This window comes from Megalobrama amblycephala, linkage group LG3 (assembly GCF_018812025.1).
Source record: "Megalobrama amblycephala isolate DHTTF-2021 linkage group LG3, ASM1881202v1, whole genome shotgun sequence".
In the NCBI taxonomy this organism is placed as follows: domain Eukaryota; kingdom Metazoa; phylum Chordata; class Actinopteri; order Cypriniformes; family Xenocyprididae; genus Megalobrama; species Megalobrama amblycephala.
In genome coordinates this window covers 14,039,024-14,051,959 of record NC_063046.1, presented here as the reverse complement: position 1 = coordinate 14,051,959, position 12,936 = coordinate 14,039,024, and the positions used below count along the sequence as shown (strand labels likewise).

The 12,936-nt window shown below is 34.6% G+C and overlaps 1 non-coding gene across 1 annotated transcript; it reads right to left on the bottom strand.

The window, feature by feature from the left end:
- Nucleotides 1-120: 120 nt before the first annotated feature.
- trnat-agu lies at nucleotides 121-194 on the bottom strand. The gene has a single exon. It is a non-coding gene; the product is annotated as a tRNA-Thr (tRNA).
- Nucleotides 195-12,936: the final 12,742 nt, after the last annotated feature.

The window sequence follows — 12,936 nt, the reverse complement described above, 5'->3', positions numbered from 1 at the left end:
CAAATGTATTTTCAGAATAATGTTAGATAGGCAGTACATGTTCCAAAAGAATAACCACAAGCAAAGTAGCCAATGGATGTCCAGTGCTATTTTATGAAATTAACACACAGACACACGAAAAGGCACCGCTGGGATTCGAACCCAGGATCTCCTGTTTACTAGACAGGCGCTTTAACCAACTAAGCCACGGCGCCTTGTGTCGACGCAACGAAATTTTGCTTTCAAGAATGCCACAGTGAGTCATAAATAAATAGCCATTACACATTAAATCATTTTTATACTCAAAACATTTGAACTTTGGAATGCCGCAAATAATGCAGAACTGTCAGAACATTTCATTTTGATATAGGCTGACATGAGATCCAGTTAACAGCATAGACACTTTTTAAGTGATTTACGAGCTTTAAATATAGTTAGTTAAATAACTCTAACACTCTAAATGCAATGCATTATCCAGAAGTTCGATCATGGAACAACTTCATGGAAGCACCGTGAAGAAACAACTGCATTACTCCGGCTGTTTATGTAACTCACGATGATGATGACGCTAATGCGGCGAATAATGCTCCAGCCACGCGATGGCAGCACACCATACATGACCACGAGCAGGCATACCATACAACAATTCTAGCATTTTGTGAACATATATCACAATATGACACACTGGAAATTTTAAACAGTGAAGCTGTTGAAATCATGATTAAGCAACGTGCTGCGCCGCGCATAAACATAGTCTACTCATATCTGGAACAATGCAGACACACAATCCAAGCACAATTCTGAGTCACTGTGGTTTTTTCCATGTGAGTAACTTTCACTGATGCCGCCATTCCAAAATAGGGTCTACAATGGAGATAAAGACCACGAATTATTTATTCAGTCACTTCACCAACCGCAATGTTGAAGTCGTTGTCTTATTCTAACTGCATTCACATATTTATTCACTTCCTTTTGGAAGCTTGAATCATCACAGAAGAAAGTGTCAGCATTCTCCTCACACAGATCATATAATTTAACAAAGCTAAAAACTAAAAGGTAGCGTGTAAATTGTAAGTGTTTTACAAAAGCTTTGTTCTTGTTAAATTGTTTAATTTTATTTTATAGTTTTCTCAAAACGGGATTCATTCCGCATGGATCTTGATTGACCAGGGGTTGAAATTAAAGGGATAATTCACCCAAAAATGAAAATAATGTCATTAATTACTCACCCTCATGTCGTTCCACACCTGTAAGACCTTCGTTCATCTTCGGAACACAAATTAAATTATTTTTGTTGAAATCCAATGGCTCAGTGAGGCCTGCATAGCCAGCAATGACATTTCCTCTCTCAAGATCCATAAAGGTACTAAAAACATATTTAAAACAGTTCATGTGAGTTCAGTAGTTCTACCTTAATATTATAAAGTGACTAGAATACTTTTGTGCACCAAAAAAAAATAAAAAAAATAAAAGACTTTTCAACAATATAGTGATGTGCCGATTTCAAAATACTGCTTCGGAGCTTTACGAATTGAATCAGTGACTCGGAGCGCCAAAATCACGTGATTTCAGCAGTTTATCAGTTTGATAGGAGATCCGAGTCACTGATTTGATTCGTAAAGCTCTGATGCAGAGTTTGAATGCAGGCCTCACTGAGCCATCGGATTTAATGAAGATGAACATGAGGGTGAGTAATTAATGACATTATTTTCATTTTTGGGTGAACTAACCCTTTAAAGGTTACATACACTGATTCATTTGTGCTCCGAATCTTCCTGAAGTAGTGTTTTGAAATCGGCCATCACTAAATAAGTCGTTATTTTGTTTTTTTTGGCGCACCAAAAATATTCTCGTCGCTTTATAATATTAATATTGAACCACTGTACTCACATGAACCGATTTAAATATGTTTTTAGTACCTTTATGGATCTTGAGAGAGGAAATGTCATTGCTCCCTGTGGAGGCCTCACTGAGTCATCGGATTTCAACTAAAATATCTTAATTTGTGTCAAGATTAATGAAGGTCTTACGGGTGTGGAACAGCATGAGGGTGAGTAATAAATGACATTATTTTCATTTTTGGGTGAACTAACCCTTTAAGTCGCAACATCTAGCTACTGGGGTGCCTCAGGGCTCAGTGCTTCGACCTACATGTCATCACTAGAATCTGTCATTCAGAAACTCTCATTGCTATGCTGATGACACACAACTCTACCTCTCATTCCAACCAGATGATCCGACTGTAGCTGCTTTCATCTCAGCCTTTATAACTCATTGCTAGAACTGCCCGGTCCTGCAGATTTGCCTTATAAAACATTAGGAATATTAGACACTTCCTATCAGAGCATGCTACACAACTTTTTGTCCAAGCTGTTGTTCTTCCCTTACAGAACAAAAATATATGGTAATATACTGCAAGATATAATGCGATATATTACATAATACATTTCCATAAATGGGAAACTAGTGCTTATATTTTTCAATATACTGTAATATATGCATTGACCATGTATAGCTATAATATTGATACATATAAAATATTTATAAATGAAGACAAAAATAGCTTTGCATTCATAAAGTTTTATCCTTTATTGTGAACATATATTGCAGATACATATTCCCATATAAATGTGAATGTATTGTACACACACATACACACTCACAGAATGAGTTACGATCAGTGGTTACAACAGATTTCTAGTTCCCAGCATGCTTTGCTTCTGACTGTTAAAGGAGAGTAAATGTTAAAATATTGGTATAGGGGAAGATCTGTTAGTTTTAAAGTTGTATTATTTTGGAATTTAAAAGGTTTTCTGGTATGTGTGAGTTTTTGGGGTTACCATTGTGCTGAAGAGTAGAGCCTGTGGTTAGGTTTATGATTGGCTGAACACCATTAAGACTGTAATAACTTTATGAAAAAGTTAAGGCTGTGCACGTCATAGCACAGTGATAGTCTCTTTGGTAGAAACTTCAGTACATGCAGGTGTGCTTTTGTTAACTACCTTGAAATGTTAATAATTATAAAATATAAGAAATGTGTTACATAATATATTTTACCATGTATATGTTTATACTGCATGAGTAAATATATCTGCAATATATTATGCATGTTGTACCATATCTGATCACATATAAATCTAAATATTATGAAGTTGTCCATTAGTCTAAAGTTAGTACATTTAGATAATTATTAGTGCATTTTTGTATGTTTAATTGCTTAAAGGTGCCCTAGAACCAGTTTTTACAAGATGTAATATAAGTCTAAGGTGTCCCCTGAATGTATCTGTGAAGTTTCAGCTCAAAATACCCCATAGATTTTACTATGATTTAACTGCCTATTTTGGGGCATCATTAACTATGCACCGATTCAGAGCGCGGCCCCTTTAAATCGCGCGCTCCCTGGGAGCACCCTAGGGCACCTTTAATTTGGAAAATCATTTCAGCTGTGTTATAGTTTTTCTGACAGCTAGATGGTATCAGAGTGATACATTCATGAAGCATTTATTTAGCTGTCAATGAAAGTTTGAAATGAATTGTACTTGTTGGCAGTTTAATGTCCACCCAAATGTCTCAGAAAGTTTAGGGGGACTATAGGGACTAGTGTTTAGGGTAACCAATAAGTTGTCTTGTTATTAATCCTGTGTAAACAGTTTAGTCAATGCTTTTAACAATTTTTCACATGTACTGTAATTTTAAAATTTTAATTTTAAAACAACTTTCATATTTAATTTCTTTTTGAAAGATAATTCCTTTAGACTTAATCCTCAGATGTGTAGACTGCTTCCAGATGTTTTTGCTCTTCTGTTCTGTACTATTCCTCTCTACTGTTTTTTTCTCTACACATTTTTCTAATTTTACTCAAAGCCACTGGTTTTCCAAGTGATGTAATATCCTATGTACAACAATGTCCTAGTAGTGCAGTGTAGAGTCATGACTTAAATATCTATGCATCATTCTGGGATATGTTTTACATTCCCGCTTGTCTATTTTTAGCTATAATATATTTTATTCAATTAATTATTTATGCACAAAAATCACTTTATTTGTAATGCATGATAAAATTAACAGTAAATATGATTAAAAAAGTGCTTTACAGTGCTTTAATTTATACACACACACACACACACACACACACACACACACACACACACACACACACACACACACACACACACATGCAGTATAATAGGATGTGACTAGTACTTTGCAGTCCAAGAAGTAGATATTTCACATTTCAATACAGATCAAGAGTGATTGTATTATGGATAGTTTATTTAGTTTGACCAAAACGTGGGTGGTGATGATTGAAAGCTGAATAGACATACCGCCGAGGCCGGCTGTTATTGTTTTTTTTTTGTTTTCTTGTTTTTTTATTCGAGCTGGAATGTGGAGACAGTGGAAGGTGACTAGAGCCAAATGATCTAAGACAGATTAAGAACATTGATTCAAATACAGAAGAACACATGTGTGTGGGTGTTTCCAACTGACTTGGTGGAGCCTGCTGTCTAACACAGAATTCAGTTTCACAATTGCACAAAAATTCATCCAGAGCTTAACAGTATATGCACTCTCATAATTTACTCTCACGTAATTTCATCACTATGATGCAATAAAAATGTCAGTAAGAAAAAAAATAGAGGAAATGGAGCAAAGCTTCCATAATGAGTCAAATATAAAGTGGACTTTTGAAGTCAGACTCGGACTACACATCATTACACTTTGCATTTGAAAGTGTTGAAATAGAGAAAAAGACAAACACACCTGAAGCGAAAGGGAATTTGGACTGAGAGATAGTAATGCTATGAAAGAAGGGAGATGGCAAATTAATAATCTCAGGTTTCTAAATCATTAAAGTCCAGATTTGATGGCATGGAAAGTATCATGCTTTAGTTCAACCTGTTGTATACAGTGCTATTATTATGTAATTCAAGGCAGTTACAAAAGTATTTCAGTAGATTAACTGATTTTGAATGAGGAATGAACAGTGGTAGTGAGAGAGCGGGGTGAGTGTGCAACATCTGCGAGGATAGACCTTACTCCGCAGAAACTATAGGAATCCCAAAACAGAGATTGCTTAGATTGACTTAGTTTAAATTTGGTTTTGGACAATGTTTTAACTTGCTTCTGATTAATATAGCTAAGAGAGTTGATTGTTTTGTGTACTGTGTGCTTAGTAATGACCTTTTAGCAGTGTTTGTTTGTGTGGGTGTTGGCAAAGCAACTCAATATTTTACTTCTCTCAGGTTGGCTTTTGTAGAACAGCATGTCTTCTGTAGTGTTTTTGGCGTCTTAAGGATTCCTCTTTTTCCACTTGAAAACACACCAAAGACCATGTGAATCATTGTGGTTTTACAGACTCACCTCCTTGAGCACTGGGAAAATATGAGCAAGCATTTCAACTGAATTGAATAAGGTCTTGTATTCTCAGCACAGAAATACAATTTTTTTATAATATATTGCTAGGTAAGGCTAAATGTTACGGAAGAGGCTTAGGGCCAAGCAATAATAAAAAAATAAAACTATCTCGAGATTAAAGTTGTTAAATTTCGAGAAAAAACTTGTTACATTTCGAGAAAAAAGTCGAAATAAAATGTTGAGAAAAAACTCATTAAATTACGAGAAAAAACTCGTTAAATTACGAGAACAAATTCGTTAAATTATGAGAAAAATGTCATTAAATTTTGAGAAAAAAGTCTAAATAAAATGTTGAGAATAAACTCATTAAATTACAAGAAAAAAGTCGTTAAATTATGAGAATAAATTCGTTAAATTATGAGAAAAATGTCGTTAAATTTCGAGAAAAAAATTGAGATAAAATGTTGAGAATAAACTCATTAAATTATGAGAAAAAAGTCGTTAAATTACGAGAACAAATTTGTTAAATTATGAGAAAAATGTCGTTAAATTTCGAGTAAAAATGTTGAAATAAAATGTTGAGAATAAACTCATTAAATTATGAGAAAAAAGTCGTTAAATTACGAGAACAAATTTGTTAAATTACGAATTTATTCTCAACATTTTATCTCGACTTTTTTCTTGAAATTTAACGAGTTTTTTCTCGTAATTTAAAGAGTTTATTCTCAACATTTTATCTCGACTTTTTTCTTGAAATTTAACAAGTTCTCGTAATTTAACGAGTTTATTCTCAACATTTTATTTAGACTTTTTTCTCGAAATTTAATGATTTTTTTCTTGAAATTTAACAACTTTAATCTAGAGATGGTTTTATTTTTTTATTATTGCTTGGCCCTAATCCTCTTCCGTACTAATACGTTCCTGTAGCCTTAGAGCACAATGTCAAGGTCGTAGGTTTGATTTTATAGGGAATTCCTTGTAAGTATCTGATGTAATTCACTTTAGACAAAAGTGTTAATAATGCATAAACGTAAAGGTTTGTTGACAGTATCATCTTCTATGTGTTACATATGTTACATATGCATATTTTCACAAGGTCCATTTACAATATTACATAAGATAGAGACACCAAAAAAATTGTAGTTATGTAATTGTATTTATTAATTAATTTGTTATTGTAATTTGTATTTGTATTTAAAATGTTAACTGTACGTATGCATGTACAAAAGTTTGGGGTCAGTAAGACTTTTTAATGTTTTTGAAAATGTCTCATGCTCACCAAGGCTGCATTTATTTAATTAAAAATACAGTAAAACAGAAATATCATTACAATTGAAAATAACTGCTTTCTATTTTAAAATGTAATTTATTCCTGTAATGGCAAAGCTTTATAGTTTTAGCGTCATTACTCCAGTCTTTTACTCCAGCGTCACATGATCCCTCAGAATTCATTCTAAGATGCTGATTTGATGTAAAGGTCTTCAATTTTAATCAAATGAATGCATTCCTGCTTAATAAAAGTATTAGTTAATAAATAAACCCCAGACTTTTGAATGATAGTGAGCATAATGTAGACTTTAATTGTTCTCTTTCACAGTTTTCTGTGAAAAAAAGACATCCCTATAAAGGCAAGTATTCATTTAGAGAGTAAAGTGAGTAATACTTTGCCAAAGGAAAAAGTTTAGTGTCAAACTCACATTTTTGTACCCATAAATCCTTGTACCTGCCAATGATTCAGTTCGAGCCACACTCCAAAAATAAGCGTGTCAAAAGTCAGCATGAGTGTGCGGTGCGATATTGTTGCTTTTTAATGTTGTTTTCATCTCCAGACTGATGAACACTTCCTGAACCATCTCAGACAGTGACTGTGGGGAAACACACTGAAGGTAAGAAGAGATAAGACCAATTAAATGGCAGCACATGTGCGGCATGTGTGATTCAGCAGCTCCTGTACCCACTGCTGTCACTGAGTCATAGATGCTCATACACATGCACACACATGCTGCATGCTTTCTGTTTTGTTAATGCCATAGATGTCTATAAGTTCTTGAAATGTCTAGGGCACAATATCTGTCTGGTATATTTGTTTCAGGGAGGTGTGTTGTGGATATGTGTCTCTGCAAGGTTCTTTGTCAGGTGAAGACAGGTTTATGTTATGTAAGCGTCTGGATCCTGTGACCTGTGCGCATTTGTGTGTGTTTAGATCATTGTGTGTGAAATGAGATTTATTTTATCACCTGCACTATATTGAAAAGTTTGGGCATGGTAAGATTTTTTTAATGTTTATGAAAGAAGTCTCTTATGTATGTATTTGATCAAAAATTGACTGTGAAATATTATTACAATTTGAAAACTTAACCTTTCTAAGCTATTTGTTTGGATGGTCTAAAGGGTTGCCACTTCACTTCTGTGTACTTGTGTTCTTTGTTGTGGCTCTTCTCGGGAGACCCCGAACATCCTGAGAGGGACTTTTTTCCATACAAACATACAACCAGATATCATTCCATTCTATTTTTTGTTTGTAGAGCTAGCAAGCTCAACCACAACATCAAGTCTCATGCCATTTAGATTAAGGGATTTTATATATATATATATATATATATATATATATATATATATATATATATATATATATATATAACATCATTTGGGGTCAAAAAGACCCCAGATAGCTTAGAAAGGTTAAGAATGTAATTTATTCCTTTGATGGTAAAGCTGAATTTTCTGCAGCCATTACTCCGCTCTTCAGTGTCACATGATTCTAATATGCTGATTTGGTGCTCAAGTAACATTTCTGATTATTATCAATATTGAAAACCATTGAAAACCCTGATACATTATTTTAGAAAATTGTAAATGCACCTTTCCTTATCAGTGTGCATCCTTGCTGAGTAAAAGTATTTTTTTCATACAGTAGTGTACTTCAGAAGTAGCATTCATGAAATATAAAGTTGGAATCGTTTGTTTTAGAGTCACAGTTATGGGAAATACTTTTAAAATTGAAAGATTTGAAGTCAAAAATTCAGAATGGAAAGTTGCAAAAAAATAAAATAAAAAAAATAAATTAAGTACCAGTTAATGTGGCTGTGGATGTGCGTGCAGATGAGGAGAAGATTCTGACCACAGTTTGTTCTCTGACTGCAACCACAGCTTCTACTCCTAAGACACCACAGCCACAAAACAGGTTTACACAAGTTGTGGCTCTCAAGACTTTGAACTGTCAGCCTCTGAATCATTTCATAAATCTGTAGACTAATTATTTTCTTTTGTGTACACCCTCTATGGCAGTGGTAGATGTTTATCTTGTTGGTTGATGTCTTTGCCAGATATAATTGTTTTGGCATGTTATGCCTGCAATTATGTAACCTTGAACAAAATGTCTCTTGTTAGCAACCTAGTTCGCCAGTAAAGCAAATGTTACAGTGATAATTTGAAATATATAAAAAATCATATATATATATATATATATATATATATATATATATATATATATATATATATATATAAATTAAATAGGCTCTTTCAAAACTAAACACATTTAAATATCTTTGGGGCACTGAGTAAAAGATGCCTCCTCAACATTTCTCAACTAAAAACATCAAGCATATCTATTGCAAAATACTCATTGTCATTGTCTGGTTTTCAAAAAATTCCACCCTTCCCATCAGCAACACCCTTCATCTAGAGAAACACGCAATTTCATGTAAATGTTAAAAGAGTTCAAGGCCTTGAATGGTTCATCTTTCCAACGAAGCTCATTTCTCATGCCTCTAAGTACAAGCTGTATTTGTAGACCTGGATATATGAATTTGTTGTGACTCTTGGAGCTCAAGGCTGAGACACAGGACATGTTTTTGCCTAATGCAGCGCTCTCTCCTCATTGGTCATATCCTGTGCCTTATCTATTTGGCCAGAGCTTTGTGGTTCAAATGCAGTCATTGTTCAGAAATAAATCTTGCTGCGAATCATATACACTGAAATATTAAATGGGAATTTGTGGTTGATCACTTGTTTAGTAGTAGTTCAGTGATGGCAGAGTAAATAAGTAGGAGTCTTTTTTGTAACCATAGTGTGCAATGATTCTTTTTAATGAAGAGCTAATGAGTTTAAATTTCTTCTCCATGAATCGCAATAAACTTTTGCTCCATATTGTTAAATAACATCAACATTGGTTTTTCAAGACTATTTTGTTATGTTAATGAAAGATAATGAACTATTACTGTTTATGTAAATCTCAAATGTAAGCTTTACAGTGGCCTTTAACTTGCTAGAAAATGAAACCTGGCTGAATTAACTTTCATTTTATTTGCAGAATATAAATTCATCATCAGGTTGCAAATCATCACTTTCTTGGGTGAACCACGCAAGTGCTCAGGGGTCAAGGAATACCCCATGTCCCACTTACACAGCATTCTTTGTCATCCACTCATCTTTTTACCCACTGTTTCCCTCAGTCATTTCCACTTACTCATCTCTTTCAAAATAGAGAACCCCAGAGAATCACATATCCTCCTTATTTAAACCCATCTGGGTATGGTTATGATAATATATTGATGTGATATGTATATCTAAATAATACGCTTCTTGGCTACTGGTTCATTAAATAGGATGACCTGCCAGATGCCTATTTGTGCAACAGAGAAACAAGATTTCTGCAAATAAAGAAGGCATTAAGTAACGTCCAGGATTAGGTTATAGGTTATGATGTTATGAACATCTGGAAACAACATTTCCTGTTTATTATCACATCAGCACTTTTTAGTCTAGAAAAGTTTCTTTAAATACACATAAATCATAATTCTTCATTTGAAAGATCCTCAATCAGCATGGCTGCCATTTTCCATGGACACTGCATAAAAGTTAAGTGAGCTTCTACACAATGTTCTGAATTTGAATTTTGAATTTTCAGCTCTGATACAGTTTTACTTTTAAAGGCCAATTCACACCGCACAGACAAACACCAACAAACACGTTTGTTGGGTTTTGTTTGATCAGTGTGTTACCCCTGTTGGCATCTGTTCGAGTTGGTCAGAGTTTGTTTTCATGTGACTGGCCATGTTCAATCAGTGTCTGTTGGGGCAGTGTAAACATGACAGTTATTTCTCATAAAATTCCAAATCCAGCTGCCAACTTGTTTGTTGGTGTTTGTTGGCGTTTGTATGTGCGGTGTAAATTGGCCTTGAGATCTCTTATATCCTCCTCTCTTCACAGCAAGATGCTCCCACATGTTTAAAGTTTCCACTTGGTCTTCCTCAACTACATCTGGTGTCTTTCACCCACTCTTCAGCTATTGTTTATCAGTTATTAGTCATAATGACCACAAATAAATTATTTCAATATTTTCAGACTGTTTGTATGAACTCCTTGACAACAGAATAAAACAATGCTGAAATTTAACATTAGGGTCAAATGAAAAGGTCAAGTGAGCCCTACCCACACAACAAATTACTGCTGGATTATAGTTGGTTAATGTGGGTTTGCATATTATATTTAATAGAAGGGTTTCTCTGTCGTAATTTTTTAACGGTACATTAAGACTAATGCACCTCTCTCGCTCTCTCTCTCTCTCTCTCTCTATATATATATATATATATGAAGACTTAAGATGCAAAAACCTCTTAGTGCTATCTGAAATTTTCTTCTAAAAATAAGCATTTTTATCAAGCTTGTATGTTTAGTTTCAGTAATTCCACTTTAATAGCAATTAATAGGTCCTTTTCTTTGCCATTAAAGTGAAATAACTGAACATACAGGTTGACTGGACCATTGACTTTTTACCATTGAGATGAGTGGGAAAAAGTGTCCCAATCAACCTGAATTCACCCTACCAATAGTGGTTGTTGCCACCAAGTGCAAAAAATATAACATTGGCTTTACTGAGAAACTTGAGGGTGATGCAGTGGAGCTAGGAGACCATGAAGCCCACCTCTGCTTTTCACACACACATTTTGTGCTAAAAAATTTACCCCAAAACAACAACACTCTAAGAAAATGGTGCTATATAGTACTAAAAGTGGTTCTTTGCCTCCTAATAATAGGGGAACCACTTTAAGTGCTGTATAGCACCAAATCTTGGTGCTTCAGTGGTTCTTCAGCAGTTCTTTGGGATGACTGGGTTGCTATATAGCACCGCTACCATATACAGAACCTGTTAAGCCCCTGTATGGTTCTTCAGCGGTTCTTCAGTGGTTCTTTGGGGTGGTTAAGGTGCTATATAGCACCACTGCCGTAAAAGAACCTGTTAAGCCCCTATAAAGGTTCTTTACGAGCCAAAGAACCACTGTTGGTGCTGTTAGCACCATTTTTGTTGAAGAAATACAATGCGATATGGCACCTCTTATGGGTTCTACATAGCACCATTTGACAAAGGTTTTTTTAGAGTGAACAACGAAAAATTAATATTATGTTCTGCGTGTTAAAATAAGGTATCATTCTGTAGATGCATATTTTTGTTTATTATCAGTTACTATCAGTTTTGTTTTCTGAGGGCTTGAAGCTGGAGTTTTTGAATATTGCATAAAAGCACTTAATCTTTCAAAATGTGGTTTTAGATTGTTCCTTTCCCAAACGTTCCTTGGATGGATGCCTGTGGTTACAGGCTACACTTAGCAAACTCATTCCATTGGGAAATGGAGTTGGCGTTCCTTTGTGAGCGCTGCGAGTCCAATTTTCCATTCACAAGTTTACTAGAGGAGAGGCTGAGTTGACATGACAACATGACACATGACATCATTATTAGAAGGGTGTTAAAAGTAAAACGTTACTGTAACACATCAGTATTATGTACTAATAAAGCAGACTAATTCACAATAGTACTACTTGGCAGAATTTTTATATAGGCCATTATGTTTGTGGGAATGAAGTGTAAATTTATAAGACACCTACGTGTAAGTGTATAAAGAGGAGATATTACAATACATTTGACATTGTATTTTACTGTTTAGTGCCTGTATGCGAGTCATAAAAACAAAGACATGTAAAAACATCTGTGAACTTAATTAAAGCATGACATAATGTTTACTTTATGGCCAGTGAATTTTGTATTTTGACACTTCATTGTCTGGTCCTTTCAAGCTCTCGCTCCCTTTACAGTTAGTTGCTAAGGAGACAGATTTTGTATTCCAGTAAAACAGCTGGTAAGTACTTTAACATTACTTAAAAGAAGTACATGGCTTGTGTGTGTTTTTCCTGTTTTATAGACATGCTTCTCTGCAGACTTGCTTTTCATATTGAGTGCCATGTTTGGCCTTGATGATAAAGCTCATTCCAGAGTGGATTAAACGTGACATGAAACATAGCTCCAGCCTCCAAGTTATTTCATCAGTAGTTTTTCTGAGTCCCCTGTCCTTCTGTCCCTAGACACCAAACTATTCCTTACACTCAGAGAATGTAGCCTTCTTTGTGAGCATGTGTGAAGGAATGTGTTTGTGGTAGAACCAAATATGGTCATGTGATACATCTTCTTCCCAAAGGTGAGTCAGTGGTTCAGCTTAATGTTCTTAATTACTCCAGATGAAGAACCTATTTTTATAGACATTCTGGAGTGTTGAGGGGATGAATCTACCCATCCACTCACCCATCTATCTATCTATCTATCTATCT